The sequence below is a fragment of the Spodoptera frugiperda genome, chromosome 27 (assembly GCF_023101765.2).
Source record: "Spodoptera frugiperda isolate SF20-4 chromosome 27, AGI-APGP_CSIRO_Sfru_2.0, whole genome shotgun sequence".
NCBI classification, from domain to species: domain Eukaryota; kingdom Metazoa; phylum Arthropoda; class Insecta; order Lepidoptera; family Noctuidae; genus Spodoptera; species Spodoptera frugiperda.
The window spans coordinates 3114383-3135549 of NC_064238.1; the positions used below are offsets into that span (position 1 = coordinate 3114383).

General features: G+C 34.9%; 1 protein-coding gene across 1 annotated transcript in view; it reads right to left on the reverse strand.

Annotated features, from left to right (window-relative positions):
• The window catches only part of LOC118263886 (CD151 antigen), a 162599-nt gene that overhangs the window by 18739 nt on the left and 122693 nt on the right, over positions 1-21167 (reverse strand). The window contains exon 2 of the mRNA XM_050705282.1: positions 11250-11271. The gene's annotated coding sequence lies outside the window, so the exon portion shown is untranslated. The remainder of the gene's footprint in view (positions 1-11249; positions 11272-21167) is intronic.

Here is a 21167-nt window from a genome sequence, read left to right on the forward strand (position 1 = left end):
GCTCGTTCGCTTTTATTTTTTTTACTTATTAATTACTAGTTTTTGTTTCTATAAGTAGGCTAAAGATTACATTGGTGCAAGATTTTTTGTATATAATAAAACGTTAAATTAAAATTTTTATATATTTGTTTTTTTATTTAATTTTTTACTTAATTTTTATTCTTTTTTAATTTTTTATTTATATTTTCGTTAATACGAAAAAATAATATCTTTCAATATATTCTTTCAGTACGGTTTAATTTGAGACCCCATCCCAGTATATTTGCAGACCTTCGGCTAATCTCCCCACTTTCACCGCCCATAACTTTAAAACGGCTTAACCGATTTTCATCAAACATGTCTAAAAACACTCGCAATAACTCCCCTTTCATACGAAAAAAACTAAATTGAAATCACTGCATCCGTTCGGGAGTTATGATGCCACAGACAGACAGACAGACAGACAGAACGTCAAACTTATAACACCCCTTTTTTACGTCGGGGGTTAAAAAATATAAAAAAGAGGCGAAGAGAAGAGATGCCTAAAATAAATGTCCTTAGTTATCATTGGTTTCCTTACTTTGACAATATAATAATTTATAAAGGTATCTAAGTAAGTTGTTGAGAAAAAGAAAAAGGTGTTAGGTACTGGAACCTGACATCAGTTAGAGCACGTTGTACAATGGCCGCCCACGCCCGTCTGACCGAAGTGGACAGCGGCTCACGGCTGTCAGGCCCATTGCTATATTTTACACCCAGTTACCAAGGTTGTACTAGAAAAATTATGTAATTTTCCTTCTGTTCTGTTCCTTAGTTTTGAAGCAGATAAAAATGTCTGTCAAACCGATCTCAAATAAGCCAAAAGTATAGTATTTTTTATTTTAATATATACATATGCTTCATCATCATCATCAGCTGGAAGACGTTCACTGCTGGACAAAACCCCTTAGACCTCCACGTTGAATAAATATCTATGTTGTTAAGCTTACAAATAAATATAGGTACAATCCACTCTCGTTAATTCAAACTTTCCATAATTCAAACCTCTCTGTATTCGAAATTATCACGAGGTCCCTAGAAAATCCATATTTTATCAATATTTCGAAAAAAAAAACTTATACGTTTGGTACATTTTACATACATTTAGTATTTCGAAAAAATCAATTCTACGTAACCAATTGACTCATTAATTCGAACTTATCGGCATCAAACCAATCAAACTCTCGACAATTTGAGGTGACAGAGAGAAAGGGACAGAAAGATATCAGAATTTGACCAGAGATTAGTACCTACCGATACTTTGAGGCAAATTCAAATGTTATATTTCGAACATTCAGTAATTCGAAATATTTGAAGAGTCCCTCCAGTTTTGAATTAACCAGAGGCTGTATGTAAATATAATAACGTCGATCCCAACATTTCAATCATCCGTAATTGACAGGCGACTACACAGCTGATCAGACGAGGAAGGAACAAGTGTTTAGACTCTGTTTATAGACATCCTGGCAAACACACATTAATTAATTAATGTAACGCTATTACCGTCCGTCATCTTAACATGTAAATAACGGAAGCTGACCTTTAATAAAAAATGTGTTCCTTTAAAGTCAACGTTCATTCACAATTTCGGATTGTTCGAATTTAGTAGGGTTCTTCCCGACAAACGGTAAGTTTTTCTGCTACACCCGTACCTCTAAGACTTTGATTGCCAGCAAAAATCTGTTGAAGACAGAAAATTCTTCGCTAGCGCCGGTCACTTTTGGTCCCCATTGTATGTCCCAGGCGTTGTATGTATTAAACGATGACCGATGATTTTAGTAAAGACTAGAAAGTAGAAGTATACAGTGATCCATAGTGGACTGTCACGGGCTGCTGATGATAGAGGCTCAGGGTTGCAAGTCAATGATCTATTTGTAAAGTTTTTGTATAAACTTTTTGATGGGACTATAATTACAGCGTTTCTTCAGAGGTATAATTATTTCTTTTTAGTAAAATATCAGAATTGAACTTTAATGCGAAACAATAATATAGATTATAGAATACAATCTGTGTAGTTATCACCGAATTTTCATTTATTACCGGTAATTCGAGTTCTTGAAATCCGGAGACACTTGTCAGGAGACTTAATTGGTCAAACAGTAGGCCCGCATAGCGTTCTAGTTTAATTTGGTGACGGAATGTAATCTAACAAGGGATGCCTTGACATTGAGAAAGTCTAGAGATAGCGAATGATTGAATCTAGGACAAGATTTAGATATACCTATAATACCTAAGTAAATGCTTAAGATTCCGTACAGATATATGTAGTACTTTTTTATTGAAACTACAGATATTATTTATTAATATGTAGTAGTACTTTTAGATTAATTGTGTAAGATAAATATTAATAAATAAATATTGCCATGCCTTTTATTCCCGAAGGGATAACCCGAGGTGCACATTATAGCACGTATTGCCACTGTACAATGTCCCCCCACTTTTCATCACTTGTGTTAAAAGTCCATGTAATAGGGGGTAAGCGTATTATCATATACCGGGCACATTTCAAAAAAGAAAACCGAAAGAAATCAGGATTACTTTAACCGAATGCGGCAATGGAACCCAAAACCTTTGGATAATTGCCCCAAATTATGTAACACTTAGGCAATAACAACACCATTTAACGTATCTTTTACAATCTAAACTCTAAACTGTTAGATGGCAAAAGTTTGTTATGGAAATCTATTAGCGTGTGAAGTGTAGCAGACTGCAATTGCTTTAACAGCTCTCCTGCGAGCGCTGGCCGGCTCGTTCGAATCAATTTAATTGCCGGCCGTACAACCTTCTGGAACGATTGCTTTGCACCCAGCATTCATCGGGTTTAACAAGATGAACAAAGTTAAAGGCGCTGCCGCTTTGCTTCCGATAAGTTTTCTATACAAGTCTATATATAGCGTTGGCTTAGGAGAATTCATTTACTACGTTCATTTATTTTTAGGAACTATTGCTTAGATAGCGCGGTTATTTTTATCTTTGGAAGTTGTAACTAAATTAGACAAATCGTGACTACCTACTGGTTAGGTAATTAATTTCTATCAATTGCTGTTCGTTAGTCTCGCGAAAATTTGAGATCGGCTGGACTAATTTGGGTAATTTTGGTCTTGAATTATTTGCAGAAGTCCAGGGAAGGTTTGAAAGGTGAGAACGAAAGTTTGAGGCGGCACGAAGTTTGCCGTGTCAGCTAGTACCATCTTAATATAATCTAGTCTATCGATTTTAATAATAGAGAATCGCGTGCAACCTGTAATTAGCTCCACCTAATTAAAAACTACATACACTTTCGGGATAGGATAATTTTATAGACGACAACATGTTAACTTTAAAAACAAACAAATTTAACTTAGTACATTTCATTACAACTTCAGAACTCATATAAGAAAGAACTCTTCGTGTGTTAACCCTAGCACTGAATGGAGAAGTAAGTCGGGGGTAGGGTTGGCACATCTGCAGTTGACAGCGACAGATTGGGTCTGGCTGCCGAGCTACACAGACGTCTGTCTTGGAGTGTCGTGTCTGAACTGAGATCATCTTGTGAAGCCCATTGTAGTTACTACAAAGCTTCATTTGCTATTATTACCTTGTTACTTTGAAAGCATTTGATTGTTTTGTTTTTAATTGATTGTAATGATTTCATAAGGTTGGTGGTCATGGATAAAGCTGTGTCGTAATTTATCTAAAAAATAATTTTGCTCAGTTTCCCTATCCTTTTTTTATTACGCGCTAAGATTTTCTTCTGTATCGTAAGTGCGTTTACGAACATACAATTTCACATACACATGACACCTAGACCCAAAACAACAATTTGTGGATCACAAAAAGAGTTGCTCCGTACGGGAATCGGACCCGCTACCCATTGCACAGCAGCGAGTTGCCCAGCCACCGCGTCAACCATGCAGTCTTTCACACATAAAAAAGTACATACAAATAAGCCTATAGCATACATAACACAAATACACAAGAATGAATAAAGTCTAATAAATGTCAGTCGGAAATGGAACTCCAATAGCTTCGAACATAGGACAGTAAAAGCATGAATGCTGTATCCCTCTATAAATGACGCCATTGTTACGGACTAGCAAAGCGATGATTAAAAATATTGTAGCTGAATCGACGGGCTATTGATTTTGCTAAAAGAGGCCATTTATGTATTTTATTGTGTGAAAGAGTAATCAGAAGTGCATCATGATTTAAAAAAGGAACGAAGCTTGCCAGATTTGTTTTTCACCAGTAACTATTTTACCAGCAAGAGCCACGACGCCAAACCTTTTAAAAAGTTAAAATGTTCGAATTTTGAAAATCTGACATTGTGGATATAGTTGTTTCCAAAGCCACAGATTACGATACAACTTTAAATACCATCAAGGCAGTAACACTTTTTTCTTTTGTTCCTCGATTAGCAAGGAAGACGAATCAGTCTCGAGATTTCTAATGAAATATTCATAATAATAAATTGCTATGAAATGCTTGAATAAATCAAAGCAGTAATGCATGCTTAATTTTTATTTTTTAAAGTATGAATTATTTTTTGACGTATGACTTTAACCAATTTAAAAAAAAGGTGGTCTTCAGTTTGTATGTATGGTATATGGTTTGGCTGAATCGATTTTAATGCGGTTATTCAGCATAGTATTTTTTTTACTTGGGAATCGTTTTACGTGTAGGTATTACCGGATTAAAAAAAAAATTGAGGCGGTAAAGAAAATTTAAGGCGGTTACCTTTTTTGAGAAAAGTTTTATATACACTTGCATAAATAGGGATTTCATTTTTATTTTTTCTTACATTGTAGATATTAAGTTTGAAAAACCAATATTTGACAACGTTTCAAATATCACAAGGACGTGCAGGGTTTGAAAAATTGTAGTTTAACATCTTTTTATAGACAAGAATTTTCCAGAAATTGACTCCGACGCGACATTTTGCTGTTATGTGTTTTAAATGACCTCGTCGATTTTCTACGTCTTAAACGGTTGAATTTGTTCTACCCAAGCAAACTAGCAGCAGGTAGAAAGTTCTGGAATAATGCATTTTAAATTACTTTAGGGGTTTTGTGTTTATTTAGGAGATATCTGCATAGATACCAGAAATTAATAATCAATCTTATTCAGAATAATATTTAGGTTGATTGTAGATAAACACGGCTGATTTGCATACTGTTTCTGGCAGGCTGTCGGAAAGGCTCATCATTTGAGATTTTCCTTCCAAGTGTATAGATTTAGTCCATAAATAGATGACGACACTTGTTTGTGTTTGTTTACACTCTGTCTTGGCAATGTTTACCAAACACTGTCAACAGCAGCGATTGGCGTGGATCCGTCTATGTGTTTTAGAAATCTGTAGCTAACTTTCAATATTTGACAAGATATATCTGGTATTTTCCATCTTTATTTAGGAATATTTTTGCAGTTCTATGAACTAAGTAAAGTAAATTAAAGTGGTTACATAATAGATACTATCAATTGACTGGCTGAGTGTTCCAAAGAGGCTTCAACTTGTTAGTTTTGGAAAGTAAATAATCGGCTGTCGAAGCTTAATGGAGCACACAAAAAAAGGTTTGTTCGGGGGCTTACTTACTTAAAACTTCACAGAAATTCTTCATCATCTATTCAGTAGTATTGAACTACTATAGAAATACTCAAAAATGTATCTAAGTACTAGATGTGGTTGCTCTAATGTCTCCTCAACAGTTTCCATAGTGATGTGGTAACACTAATTATTTCGCTTTCCTGTATTTAGAGGCACGGCACGATCGGACTATGCACTTCATAAATGTGTGATTGCATACTAAATCAAAACGTTAGAAGGATCGATAGCTTCTATTTTCATCGAGGCGTAGTGTTGTTTGTAGAGGCAAGCGTGAACCGTTTCGCGTTTGTTTGCTAAACCATTTGAAACGAGCTCACAAGAGAAAAGATTCTCGGTTAAACTGCTGAATGTTTTTACCTTTTTATAAATATTTAAATATGTGTGTAAAAATGTAAAATTATATATAATCTTATTTAATTTAGCGTATTTAGTTATTTAATATTATTATTAGGGACTTGTTTCACAATGTCTGGATAGCCGCTATGTATCAGATAACTTTGAATTTTAAGAACGTAATTTGTATGCACTAATTGTCACATAAGTTAATCGGGCACTTTTATGAAGGTGGTGAAACAGGCGCTTAGTATCTATTGGTAACTTTAAATACCAACATAATTAATTTCTAAAGAAATCCTTCTTCTATAAACATCTATATACCTAATAACTGAGAAGTTATTAGTGTGGTGTCCAATCAAAAGCGTATTACACGGTCTCTTCATAAAAGAAGAAAACTGGCACTCTGTGGTTTCTGCCCAACTCGCCAGAATACCATCACGACATTATATAGGTAATTGCTTTTTATTTATTGACTTTATTTTACCGAATAAGTTCATTCATGTAACCTTGTGACTCTTGAGTGGAAGCAAGGAAAGTGAATTACGCGATCCTGTGTAAGGTAACGTTTTTCATTTACATTTAAAATGCTTCGCTCCCTTTCTGTAGGTACTTCTTAATATCAGATAGGTAAGCCCTTGCTCCTTTATAATAATAACATTAGTTTTTATAACTCAGTTGGTTGTATAAACTAACTTAACGTGTTGATAAGCTACGATATTTATGTATTTAAGGTACTAAACAGATATTATAACTTTCGTGAGACACACTAAATTAATTATTATGTTATCGGCTTACTCACGTAACTGTTTGACGAGGAATTCGACTAGTTTTCAGTTATGCTAGAGGTTCATATTCATGAGCAGCATTTCGCGACACAAAACGCAGATATTTTCGCGTTGTTACTGATGAGTATTACGACCCGATCATTTTAGTTTGTTGGTCAATTACTTCGAACAGGTGGCGGTATATAAATATACCATTTTGTATAAAGGTAGGGAAAGTCAAATAATATCAACAAAATATACTTTACAAAAGAACAACAAAAAGAACAAACAAACAACAAAGCGATAAAACAACGGCTTTGTACGTAAAAGTAAAAATTATAAAAAAAAATAACAAAGTAAAATATAATAATCAAACGCACAGTAAAGGTCGGTTTCAGCCTGAAACAGCGGCACAATCGGGTGTCAAGTACCCTCGTACGTTAACACTGAAACACTGAAAAGTGCTCGCGACCGTTGAAATATAAAAACCTGTAATTTGATTCGTAGAAATACAATAGATTTTATACACTTTTTTTGTTTTCATTTGTGTGTTTTCAAACAAATTTGATATTTTGTGCAGTTTGAGCAAAATGAAAACGGTAAAGGACATTTAGAGAATCAATTTATTATTGAAAGAAGGAGGTTCATGCCAATAATATGAGGTAAATAGGAACAAATGCAGCACCAACTTGTTACCAGTTATGATGAAAGCGACAAGGCACTAATATTTATTTTGGAACGACCACCTATCTTTACTAACGGACACACTGACAAACTATTTATTTCTTTATATTTAAAAAAGTAAAAGCATTTATTTCAATTAAACCATAAATAGAAAATTATACTTTTTTTTTATTTAAAAATTCAATAAATCCCTACTCAGCTTGAAACTCCGTGCTACGACTACTCGACCAAGGCGCAGTCTTAAGTTCTAAATAAATGTGGTAGGTGTAAAGATCAGAGCCCTGAAGGCAAGATTTTCTGAATATCCTCAAGCCACAGAGATTTTCAAGTTCGCTTTGTGGAAACTGTCTTCGTAGCATCTATGTTGTTTCTTTAATACATTATTATAATAATTTACTAGAACATACATCTATGTAAAGCCTTTGGTTTTTTCTAGTAATACCTACTCGCATTAGGTAAATAGATGATATGTGAGCTTATTATCTTGTTATCTCTAACATAACAATAATACGCCCCGAGGGAGTACGTCTTTTGCCAGCTATTTATAAGTCTCAAGCAAATATAATAAATACGTATTACTAATAAAATACCTAATATTATGTAAAAATATTTCTCAGTTCTTCATATTTGATGTTTCCGTTTGATTTAAAGGATTCATGTGGGAATTAGATCTGCATACAAAATGTTGGATTTCGATAACAATTTGTTGGAACATAGCTACGTTACTAGAGTGGTGGATACTGCATACGGGGTGTATCCCAAAGGTGATTTATTCAGCCCGTTCGGATGAATGGCTACGGATCCCTGATCCATTGTATGATTTTGTTTGTTCCACAAACAAGAATGTGAAATATACGTATTTTATTAAGGAATCGGTATCTTCTGGTATTTCTTTTTTAAGTTTCTGTAGTTTGGGACATTGATAGAGTAATTATATTCTTTAGGTAATACAAGAAAGTATGGAAGCCATGTAGGAAACTCCTTCATTTTAAAAGTTTGTTTGGTTAATTTGAACGTTAATACATCGACTTACATTTCAGATTTCCTAATTAAGTGATTTAGCTAAAAAGACAGCCCAAAACAAAACATGAACTAACAGAAAAGTTGAAAGATGTTCTTATAATTTGTCGGGTGTCCAAACTGTATGGTTTTGCTCTTCAGCGCCGGCGTTGAAAGTGTATCGGGAGGAGGCGACGGGCTGAAAGTTTCGGTACAACTGTAACATTTGCTAGCAAGTGCACTTTAAAGTTTGTTACGAGCCGCAGACGTCGCGGCGAGGTCGATTGGAGTTCCGTAATAAAGGCTACACAGATGATGGCTGACGTCACAGTTTTCCACTTAAAATGAGTTAGTAGTGATTTGAATACATCTTGTTGGAGGATGAAGCTTTTAATTGTTTGTACTTTGTAGTTATGGAAGAGTAGAATACATTTGTTACTATTTTATTTTTTATGGGATAAGCCGAAGTACCAGAGGCATTACAAGTGCGTAACCTGGCCTGGCCTATTGGGGGTTAGGAATTTGAGGATTGGGGAGATTGGGGTGGAAGGCAATTGGGCCTATTAATAATATAATTGGACATATTCTTATAATATTTCTCTTGTCTCACGTAGCGTAATTTCGGGTGGCCGAATTATTAATAAGCCAAAATTACACTTCATTGATAAGAAAGTTTTTGGAGTACGAAAAAGTACATAAAGCTTATTCACGCGGGCAAAACCATAGGTAAAACTTAGCACATATAATATACTATGTACGGTACATTAAAACATAATACAAAAAGCACTATTAACAACGTCTTACACAAAGTTTCAGTTCATTCAGTTCAGTGAGACTGCGAGACTGTGAGCCTAAACGTCTGTAGTCTCAAGAGACAAGGTTACATACATAATGTTGCTTTGAAATGGAATTATTTTATGCAAATTACATTCAACTTATGGTACGTATGCGAGTGTCGTAAAGATTTTATGTGTTCTTCAAGCTTCGTTTAAGTAAGAGCATTGTTCAGTTAAGTTGGGGTGAGCAGAGTAATTAAGAACTCATTACGTTTATGTGTAGATAATGCAGTTGTTAGGCGACAATTACATTCGTGTATGTAAGACAGCGTTTTCTTGCAAAACATTTGTCGGTTTGTTTTTTTTTTAAATGGCGTAGACCTATAAGACGGACATGAGAGTTTCGGGAGGTATCTATTTCTGATAGGGTGGGAGGAAATGCTCTGATGTCTTTACAGCGAGGACCACCCGGGGGACACGGTGGAGCATAGGGTGACGGTGTGCCCTACATGGGTTGAGCACCGCCGTGTCCGCAGGGTTGTGGTCGTCGACGACGTCCGGCATTGGTTCAGGTCATGGTGCGGAGCGACTGGAATGCCGTATGGAGGATACGGCATTCCAGTCACTGCGAAGCAGTCATGCTAAAAAGAAGTGTAATCTTTGTCAGTCTTTTAGCTTGTTGCTTTCAGTTTTTGTTTAAAATCTTTTCTTATATGTTAAACGATGAATAACTCCTTTGTCACATGTCTCAAGTATGGTAAGCAACATTCAACAATGAAAATCCTGGTAGTGTAATTACAGCGTGACTTAGCCGTTCGTGATTAATGTACTAACTTCTGAAGTGGTGCCCAAATTTAGTTTCGGCTACACATGTTATTGTTATCCAATATCGCGAGGTCATTCATTGTTTTAATTTCACTCAACTTTAACGATAAATTGTTGTATATTTTGACATTGTAATAAGGAGCAAAAAGTTATGAAGCACAGTTTCTCACAGTTTCACAGCTCAAACTGTTGTATTACTGAGAATATTGTTTGAAAGTATGGAGTATTGAATATGGCAAAGGAAATTTCAAATATTTTGGGTAGGACAGGAACGTCTGTCCCCGAGTTACATTTGTAACTACTCAATCGAAAAGCTTTTGAGTTTCAATGTAGATATGATTTATTTAATTCATCTTACAAACAGAGTCATCATTGCATCTTATCTAGACGTGTCTAGTCTATGTTTATAGATGAATTTTGTATGTATGTAAATTGAATATATAATGTATTAAAATGTCAAATCTAACGACAATTCCTAACAATAAGCTAAAAATAAAGTTTACAGGCTCAAACGATTAGTTTGAAAGGAAAAAGTGAACAAGGGATCTCTAATCGGGAATTCATTATAGGTTGTCAGGCCCCGAGATTGATGGGCACAGATAATACAATGATTTCACGATCCCGTCAGGAAACAAAGCCCATGTCGAGTACCACTTATAATTTGATTATTCCATTAAAATGACTTTATCTCTTACACTCTTGTTGATTGCCATTTGTTCAATTGTTGGGTTATCGTTTGGGGTAGTTATTTGGGTTTCGTGTATATTTGGAAAAATGCGGAAATGAAAATTAGTTTTGTTGCGCCATGTATAAAAATCCAGTGTTTCATTTCATTTGTAGATTACAGTGAACCTTTTTATTTAAACTTCAAATATTATGTAAAGTTAGTCTTGCCTAAAAGGGATAAGCACTAAAGGTAGATACTAGATACGTATTCCACGGGTAGTGTCACTGAAAGATAACCTAGAAAGACCGACAAAGGGATATTTTGACTTGAGTAAGTGGAACATTCGGCAGTGCGCGTCTGAGAGGCTGATCCGGATAAAACGTATTCATCTCATTAAAAGCGCGACCTTTTGAGAGACTTTTCATGTTTCAAAGCCGTGCAAAGGAGAATTTCAGTCTACATTTTTGAAGGTCCCTGAATATATCAAAAAGGGTCTGCGGGTATTCCGGGGTTTGCCGTTTGATACCGGAGCGAAGCCAAGTCCCTTCCGGTTTGTAACTGTCCGAAGATTAGTGCTGGAATTGCTGAATACTGACCTGTTCCTTTTCAGCCGGTTATCTGAAATGAAAAAAGGATGAAATTAGCCATTTTATTGTCAATTGTTATTGCTACTTGGTGTAATTTTTGGAGAAAATTTTATTACAGTAATTTTTATTAATTGGTTCAAAAATAATTTTAAGTGATGTAAAGTTACTCTACTGCTTATATATAATCGACTACCTATGTGTATATATGCGTATCTTTAATATTTCTCAATTGGTTTTTAGTCAATTGTTGTAATCTTATAATTATATTTGGGTCATTACAAAACATGCAAATTGTCATAATTAATTTTTAACAGATCTCTCGTTCACACTTATGCGAGTTGTGCGGCATTATCACACTCCTTTGACGTGGCAGTTCGGAAGTTTGTAATGGCCCAACTATAATTATAAAATTACAATAATTGACTAAAAACTAATTGAGAACTCATATTCAGAGCAAAATCATACCTTATTTCCTTATATGTTTCAGAAATGTAAATAAAATTCCAAATATAACAAAAAAATAAAGCTTGTCATTGTATCTCGTTATGTTTTATTATAATACTAGCTTTTGCCCGCGACTTCGTTCGCGTGGAATAGTGACTTCCGGCAAATTTTTGGTTTTAACCACATAGTCCCGATCTCGCGGGATCTCTTCAAAAATGAGATGTGGAAGATATTCCAGGGAACTCTTCAAAAATCAACATAATGAGCTCTGCGTTTGAATTTAATAGATGTATACTCACTTAGGGCATTGAAAAAATAGTTTAAAAACGGACTTAAACTAACTTAAAACTAAAGAAAGCTACGAATTACGAATTTATAACAATTAAAAAAGAAACTATATTACAACCTATCCTCTATGCTATAATAACCAAGCTTAAACTAAATAATTTAAAAGAAACGACTTAAATCTAATCTAATTAATTTATAAATTAGACTTACAATTTTATTAAAAAAACTAACTACAGTAACTACTAATAATCGATATCAAACTAAACCTACGTTAAATAGTTTAACCAAAAAACCAGGAAAACCCAACAAATAAACTTATTAATTGACAAATACAACGAAACCAATTTAGAATATACGAAACAGCAGGACCACTACAGACAAATAATCATACGACTGATAATACAATATCTACGATAGTACCGAAGCGCTCGGCCGATACCCAACCAAATGAATGTAACGAAACCATAGCGCGATCTATTTCGATCCCAACGCCATCTATCGAGGATAAAGACAACTTGGAGTCTTATTTATACTCCGTTCGGGCATTTTCTTTGTACTAAAAGTTTAATTATATTAATATTATTTTTTTCATACCTTTTTACTATTTATTTACTTTTTTTCGATGAATTAAAACAATAACATGAACCGAAGTCGTGTAACGATCGACATAGAATTATCTATACTCCGTTAGAGCATTTTCTTTGTACTAAATGTTTTATTATATTGATATTATTTTTTTCATACCTTTTTACTATTTATTTACTTTTTTCGATGAAAGGAAACAATAACATGAACCGAAGTCGTGTAACGATCGACATAGAATTATTTATAAATAATTTATTTCTTATTTTTATTTTTTGATTTTTGAAATAAAAATATCTATGTCCTTTCTAAGGTTCTAAACTATATCTGTACCAAATTTCAACCAAATCCGTCTAATAGTTGCGGAGATTAATGGTATAAGCATAGAATGTTCGACGTGATTCTTTAATTTGACATAACTTTTTTATTTATGAACCGATTGACATGAAACAAACACTAAATGTAAATTTAAGCATCCTACAATATATTCGTGAAAACCGCATCCAACTCGGATCAGCCGTTTCTGAGATTAGCGCGCACAGACGAACAGACAAACAGACAAACAGACAAAAAAAAAGTTAATTACATTTTTGGGTTCGACATCGACATAACAATAACCCCTGCTATTTTTTTTATTTTTATTTTCAATGTACAGACAGCACTTTTCTACGATTTTATTATATGTATAGATAGATAAACTTCTAGGTAACAGTATCGGCGACGTTGTACTATCAAAGGGACATTAATTCGTATTCTCATTAATACATTATTACTTGATGTCAAACTTCCCTTTGCAAAGATCAAATTATATTTCAATTTACCTAAGTAATAGGTACATCTTTCATTTCATGTTATTTTTGTCATTTTCCTTTAATAACTGTGAGCTCGCTTGTAAAGTTATAATTTAGTTTTCTTAGAAGAGTTTTTTTATAATTTGTTATAATTTTGTAACGTAGACAGTACCTACTTGATTGTTATAATTAGTTTGGATCGTTATTTTATAAAATAATATATTACTTATATTTAGAATTATAATGAAGTTTGTATTATTTGTCCTACTAAACATTATGTACAGGAATAATGAGAAATATCGATATAAGGATGACGAAGCTTAAAGTGTGGTTTGGGATTAATTCGGATTGTCTTTTTTGTAGTCTAATATGGTCCGAAATATGTATATTTACGTGACTGAGGCTGCCTTTAAGTTTTGTTTCCAGATCTAGCTAAATATAAATTAGGTTTATGTTGTTCTATGTTTTCTGTCTATTTATTACAAAATGATCTTACTACCTTCTGTTAGCGCTTCCGTCCGGGTCCCCGTGGGATAAAAATTAGCCTATGTCTTATTCCAGACGATTATCTATCCCTGCTTCAAGTTTCATCCCGATTCTTTCAGTCCTTTTTGTGTGAAGGAGTAACAAACACACATTTATAGTATTAGCAGGATGTATTTAAATGGCATATCAAACACAACAACTCTGCTAAAATAGAATTTAGCTTTTACCTTCAAAACCTTCGTTCTAAAGCGAATCCCTTCGAAGACGGGGATTGTAACGGCTTACATGTTATTGAAACAATAAGTCTCATTGTCATAGGCGGGTCGATGGCCGTTTCATACAGATTCTACCGGCTTGGGCAAAATAAACCTTAAGACTTCAGCCCAGACCCGCCTTCTGCATGTTTAGCCTTTGTTGTTTTGGAAATGAACAATGAATTATCGTATTTATTTACTTTACATTAGGTACGGGGTTTAAACATTTTCTCTCTGAGATTATGAGCTCTAATCTAGTATGCGGGTGTAATGTAGCTTGCTGACTTTATGTAAAGAAAAAATAAATGGTAAAATGTTTGTGGGCGCGGAGCTTAGCAACGACTGTACAGAATTGGATAGTTCTGTTTTTGAATGTTTGTTATCGATAGACCAAAAAATGTCGAAAGTGGTGTTAAAACATCTAGAGTTTACATCACCTGGCCTTAAACGCATATTTTTTTGAAAATTAGCTCGTACCAGCTGACTTGCACCATCAATTAGGCATCACTACAAATACTAGATAATTTTTAATCTATCAAACAGACTGAGTGTCCTATTCAGATACAGAGAATTGATTACATATACTATTCCTTAGTAACGATTTTGTTTCGAAAACAATTGCTCAGGACTGGGTTAATAAGTAACCATTATATGACTCTGAGTACGGCCATAAGTATGCTAGGATTTCCTATTAGTGGCGTGGAAAAGTCAAGAACGTTTTCTTCCTTTTTAAAAAAGTAAACATACATCAAAGGAAGTGCATCTCTGCAGCCGGCACGTGCTTAAGTTGATCCAAAATTTAGTCCTTGTATGTAGTTGGACACATGTGGACATGAAGTGGGTGTGGCGGTTGAAAACTTGAAGAAACTTGTTTAGAATTCTTTTGAAATCTCGCCTTTTATTCTTGGGGTAGATACGAGTAGAGGTTTATGTATTAAATGTAACAAATCTTCACTACTTATGACAGTGTCTTAATTGCAGTCTTGGATGACATTTGTGTGTGGATTTTCTACTAAATTGTCTCAATTTAGAATTTTTCTTGTGGATAATGTATCTTACTAATTTTATAAATGTGAATGTTTATTACTCAATCATGTCAAAATGGTACCAGGGATTGGGATAAAATTTGGAAAAGGGGTAGATTATGATCTGGAATAAATCATAGGACACTTTTTATCCTACAAGACCACAGGCAAAACCGCAAGTAGAAGCTAGTATAAGATATGACGACCAAAAATTACACTGACCAAGACCATTATTTGGGGGAAACTAATTCGGAAATGAAAAACGCGCTTCAGTTGTCACAGTGTCGCGAATTGTTTGCGGAAATGGCTTTGTATTGCTCTGACCCTCTGCGGAATGGAGGTCCCAAATCCCGTAGCGTTTTCCTAAAAATACTTGTAAACATTAGTGAAATGGCCATCCTTTTTTGGACCTAAAACTTTGTATTGGTAAAGTAAAAACGTATCACAATCAATATTACGGTTGAAACAGTGAACATTTCCTGTTAAAACTTTTCCTAAGATATTTAATATTTTACCTCGCCACTCCCAAGATCGGTAATCGTGACTGTATCCATCCATTAAGTAATGTAGTCTAAACTTCGTTAAGTATACCGGGAAGGCAAACAATCAAAGCAGAATAAACAGGCTGCCACCCTGATATTATCAGTACACCAGCGTTTTCGTTACGAAAGAAAAATCCTCCCTTATTTTGTAACACTCCTCTAATCGAGTCAAATATTTAAAAGATATTGAACTTTATTGATTTGTAATAAGGTCGAAAGAAATTAAGTAGTTTGGCATCTGTACTGTAAATATTTTCTTCGTAACGCAATTCTGTATCCTTAGTACAAGTTTGCTTTACGTTGAACGAAAACGAAACGAGAGCGCGTTCGGCGCTCTGATTGGTTGGTTAATTCGCCCCGGCCAATCAGAGCGCCGAACGTACATGCAAAGCAAACTCGTACTAAGGGTACTGAAAGGAGACTAAGATCTGATAGAGGGCGCAAAAACGCGGGATGACTGCACGCCTGAATAGTTCGCGTGGTAAAAATGTTTATACAAAACGTGTGCCCAAAAAAATTTCAACATGATGAAATTGAAAGGATGTTTTACAGCTTTACAGCTATATGCGACGTGTCCTGTGATAAATCGAGTGTCAAATAACCTTCGGCCACGAACATTGATTTCCAATTGAAAGGTCGCGAGGATTTAGTTTGATTCCTTTGATCTTTAGCTTGAGCAAATACAGTAACGTAAACTGCTTGCAGCAGTCGGATGTTTGACAAAATTAGAGAGTATTACGGTAGTCACAAGGATAACATGAAGTGATATTAATATCATGGTAGTTATTATGTTTCTCGGCTTAGTCACGTTATTATTTGACTAGGAAGAAGCTCATATTCATGAGCAGCATTCCGCGACACACGACGTGGCGATTGTCGCGCTGCTACTCTTGCATCTAGCATGACTTGAAACTAGTCGAGTTCCTCGTCAAATTATTACGCGAGTAAGCCGAAAAACATAATAATTAATTTAGTTTGTCTCACGAAAATTATAAGAGACGTCATGATAGTTTTAAAAAGTTGTTAACGATTTGAGTCTCATTTCGCCTATATATGTAGTTTTCAATGTGCGTTTTAATTAGGCCAACAAAATATTGAATTCTACTATTAAATTTGACCTCACGAAATTGTTCTAATCCTTGTTTGTAACCAGCTATAGATAGCTGTTTAGTTCAAACACAGTTCAGTGTCTTACACAGGCAAAATTAATTACAGGCTTAACAAATTAACCCCTAAATCCCTTAAAATTAATTGGACACAGACTTCTGATTTCAATAGAGTACAAGACAAGGCCCCAATCACAACAGTTGCTCCTAAAATGAGAAGTAACTAACCAAAGCGCTCATCGGCTTGAAATCCGATAACCACAAGCCGCGGTCAAATCCTGAACATGACTGAGATCTCATTCATTGGACGGAAACTCCAGCATTGTCGAACACTGCCGTGCTGCTCGTGTGCCTCTCTTAATTAAACATGCACCCAAATGTGAACCTAAAGAACGCAGCTTTCCATCGTTCTGCACCATTATTCGTGTAATTATTTCTATAGTCACAAATATATGAGTCCTTATCCTGGAACAGATAATGTATTTTCTCCACAAAATACATGTTTTGCTTAGCATATTGTATTATTTTCATACGAGTACCTAAGTAGAAACTGAAGGACATTAAAAAGATGAGAAAAGAATACTTATTTCATATGGAGGTTAATAACATTTTATTGACTCAAATTTTCCTAACATCCCGAAATTATCATTGCAAACACGTTCACAAGTGATATTTTTTCAAAGATAAAACATGAGCTGTGATATGTCTACGTTTCGCATTTCATTTATTCCGTATGCCAGATTCTTTATCTTAAGAATTCGTACGCAAAACGTTTTTACTAATGCGATGTGTATCGTTCCGTGTGACACGATTATTAGTGGCGATGTATCGTTGTAAAAGTTCAGTACCTTTAGTACGAATTTGCTTTACGTTTTACGAAATCGAAACGAGAGCGCGATCGGCGCTCTGATTGGCCAGCTCGAATGAACCAACCAATCAGAGCGCCGAACACGCTCTCATTTTAATCACGTGAACGTAAAGAAAACTCGTACTAAGGCCCCAGTTATACTAGAAATGTCGTCTAAAGCGAGGAACACACTTGAAACACTCGCGATTGCGATTAACGTAGCGTACTCATTAGCGACAGTTCGTTTGAGTCGACGTCAATGAGTATTGTATCAAGGTATCAAGTCAGTGTACGTAATCACGAGTGTGATTTAGTTCACTGTTTCGTTAATCGAGTGGGAATAGCAAAGAAGCTAATATTAGGAAGTTCCATTTAAAAAAAAAACTGCAGATATTTACTCATGATGCTACATACTGGTAATATGTAGTATGGGATGATGTCCATACCCATGATGATATTCGTATTACTAATGAAAAATCATTAGTGATAAATTGATAATGTGCACCTCTGCCTATTCCTTCAGAGGAAAATGATTTTCATGTTTTTTATTCATTAATGACATACATTACTCAAGAAGAATGAGTGTTGTTTCAACTCAGTGTAGTGTTATTGCGAGTGTGCATTAGTCTGAGTTATGTAAGCAATTATTCGGTGGTCAAGATCCTTCAGTGTTCTCGGTTGATCCCAATGTGGATCCTTGCCGAGATCTTATCCCACGAGAGATCATTAGGGCCGACTGTATACAGCTAGTTTGTTAGCCGTCCAGATTTCGCGAATCAAGTTAGCGAGAGTTAAAGTTATTCTATTGTTTAGGATTTGCCTTATTTATTAAGTCTCCATAAATTCTGTTATGAGTTCGCCTTTCCACATAATTTTGGATTATAAGATTAGTTCTTTAAGTGCCTTAGTAAAAATTATGTTATGAATTTAGGGATTTTGTTGATCTTTAATCAAGTTATGTCGGATATATATTTGTAGTTTTCTGTTTAAAATAATTTTGGTTCACAAGAACAGCTGATTCGACTTTAAACAAGAAGAAAATAAAAATAACAGAACTTGTTAAGTCCTTCTTAAATTTTTCGCTTGACAGCATAAGCTTTATTATATAAATTAACAAATATATAAACGGATTTATCAGTTCCATAATTTTGGTTTCTAAGACAATAAGACAGTAATCCGTAGAGATAATTATATTGTGGTCGGTGATGATGGAACATGAGTAATTTTCTTTATTTTCTCTTGTTACGAGAGAGTAATTGTATTAAAAGATAATTCGTTAGTACAGTGCTCACAAAGACTGTGTGACTGTAGTAGTAGGTTTAATAGATGAAGGTATATTGTAATATACGTAGAAGTTACTTAGGTAGTGGTTTCTTTGGATGATGTCAACTGAGTAGAGCGGTAGTATTTCTTTTAAGGTGTGTCCAAACACGGCGCGGCAAAGTGCGCGGCAGCTACGCGTGGCATTCGCGGGACACAAATTTGCCGCGCGACTAGTTTATACCTTCTGCGCGGAGTTCGCGGCATGTCCGAGACACGCCGCGCTCTTTATTTCATGGATTACTACAAGATTAGGGGCCGCGTGTAATGTCGCTTTTTTTGACGGGGCAAAAATTAATGACTTTTCCCGCCTATGGGTGACTAGTGTCAGATTTTGACTAAAAACCACCCCGTTCCAATGCAGCTTTGAACCGGAGCCCCGGTAACCTTAGTTACATTGTCCGCAGCTCCGGATCAGGCATCAGCCCTACTGCGCCACATCTGTGGTTCTGGCTCGTTGAGGCGCGCGCGGAACGCGACGTGCCGTAATTTTCGGGCGGCGAGCTACCCTTGCTCGCCGTAGACCCGCAGCGTGTAATGTCGACTTATTATTCCAAAATTACGTAGAAGAAGGAAAAAAGAACTTGTTTAGTTCTTCTTAAATTTTTCGCTTGACAACATAAGCTTTATTATACAGATTAACAAATATTATATAAATGGATTTATCAGTTCCATTATTTTGGTTTGTAAGACAATAAGACAGTAATCCGTAGAGATAATTATATTGTGGCCGGTGATGATGGAACATGAGTAATTTTCTTTATTTTCTCTTATTACGAGCGAGTAATTGTATTAAAAGATAATTCGTTAGTACAGTGCTCACAAAGTATTTTTCGGTTTTTAGAAAATTTCTCGTAGTAGCACAGAGTCTGGAATTGTGCCCAGTATATGGCTTTATGCTCACCCCTATTACATGGGACTTATAACACAAATGGTGAAAAGTGAGTGTACATTGTATAGCGGCATTACGTACCGTAGTGTGCACCTCTGCCTACACCGACGGGGATAAAAAGGCGTGACGTTGTGCTATGTTGTTGTGTATTTTGGAAATTTTAATAACGATTAAAATAGGACAAGTAGTAAAATAAGCTCAATTATATGTAGTTTATGAATTACTGTATCGATTTTCCAGATGTTTATCTGATTTAAAGATTATTTTAAGGTTAAATAAAACGAATAAATGAATGATTTAAAATAAATGAACCACTTTTATTAATAAATTCCAAAAACATGTTTTCGTAAACCATATTACTGATGCCATATGTATTTTGGTTTGTAAAAGGGACAGTAATGTAGCTAACTGTGGAACAAGTTAAATGAGTATAAAATAATTTGTATCTCTGGGCTTCGGCTGAAATCGTTTTAAATATCAATTTACTACGCACACAGATGGTAACTTTAATTTCCAAATCTAAATTTTAAATTACAAGATACGAGTACCTAAATCGAGGCTGAATTTTAATTCCAGTCAACATATCGTTTACCCAAAACAAAATACTAAAACATTTTAATACAAATATAAAACTAATTTAAATTTTAATTAACATGTTATCAATTTCAGTCTGAAGTTTCATAGATTTGAAACGAATTTCTCTTTGGGTACCTCCGAAACAATTTCATTTGGCCAAGGGAATAAATACTGTTCCGAATCCCAGAAGAAAATTGTGAAGCAAACGTTTATTACCAGGATTATGGAAATGAAATCTCCATTTTATAGATTGCCGATTAGATTATCCTCCGTTTTATACGATGTCCGGGCGTTGGCGATGATGTAATTATTTTAAAGATATTTATATTTATTACAAGAGGATCGTGTAAAATAAGCGATATCATCCAAGACTCATTTACATTATTAAACTTCAAACCCTCTATGATATACTCAGCTTTACTTGTATGTGGCCTTCTCTGAATTCGTAATCCCCTGCAGTATCATGATTTCGTAGAACAAAAGACTGGCCAACTATGTTCCCAGTAAAAACAAACGTTACGAAACGAAACTAATACATAATGTAAGCGTACAAAGGTATCTCCCAGTGTGCTCCTAAAGTAGTACGAATTAATATTCATAGCTTGCGCCCACACGCCCATATCTGCGGACTGGAATTGTCCCATTTTATTCCTAATTACTACGCTATACATCACATTTATAAAGACCCTAGAGTTTTATAGCTCTCGGCGGCCTTCCTTGTAATTAAATGTTATACGTATTTTATCGAAGATTGGGTTTCGCTACAAATACAAT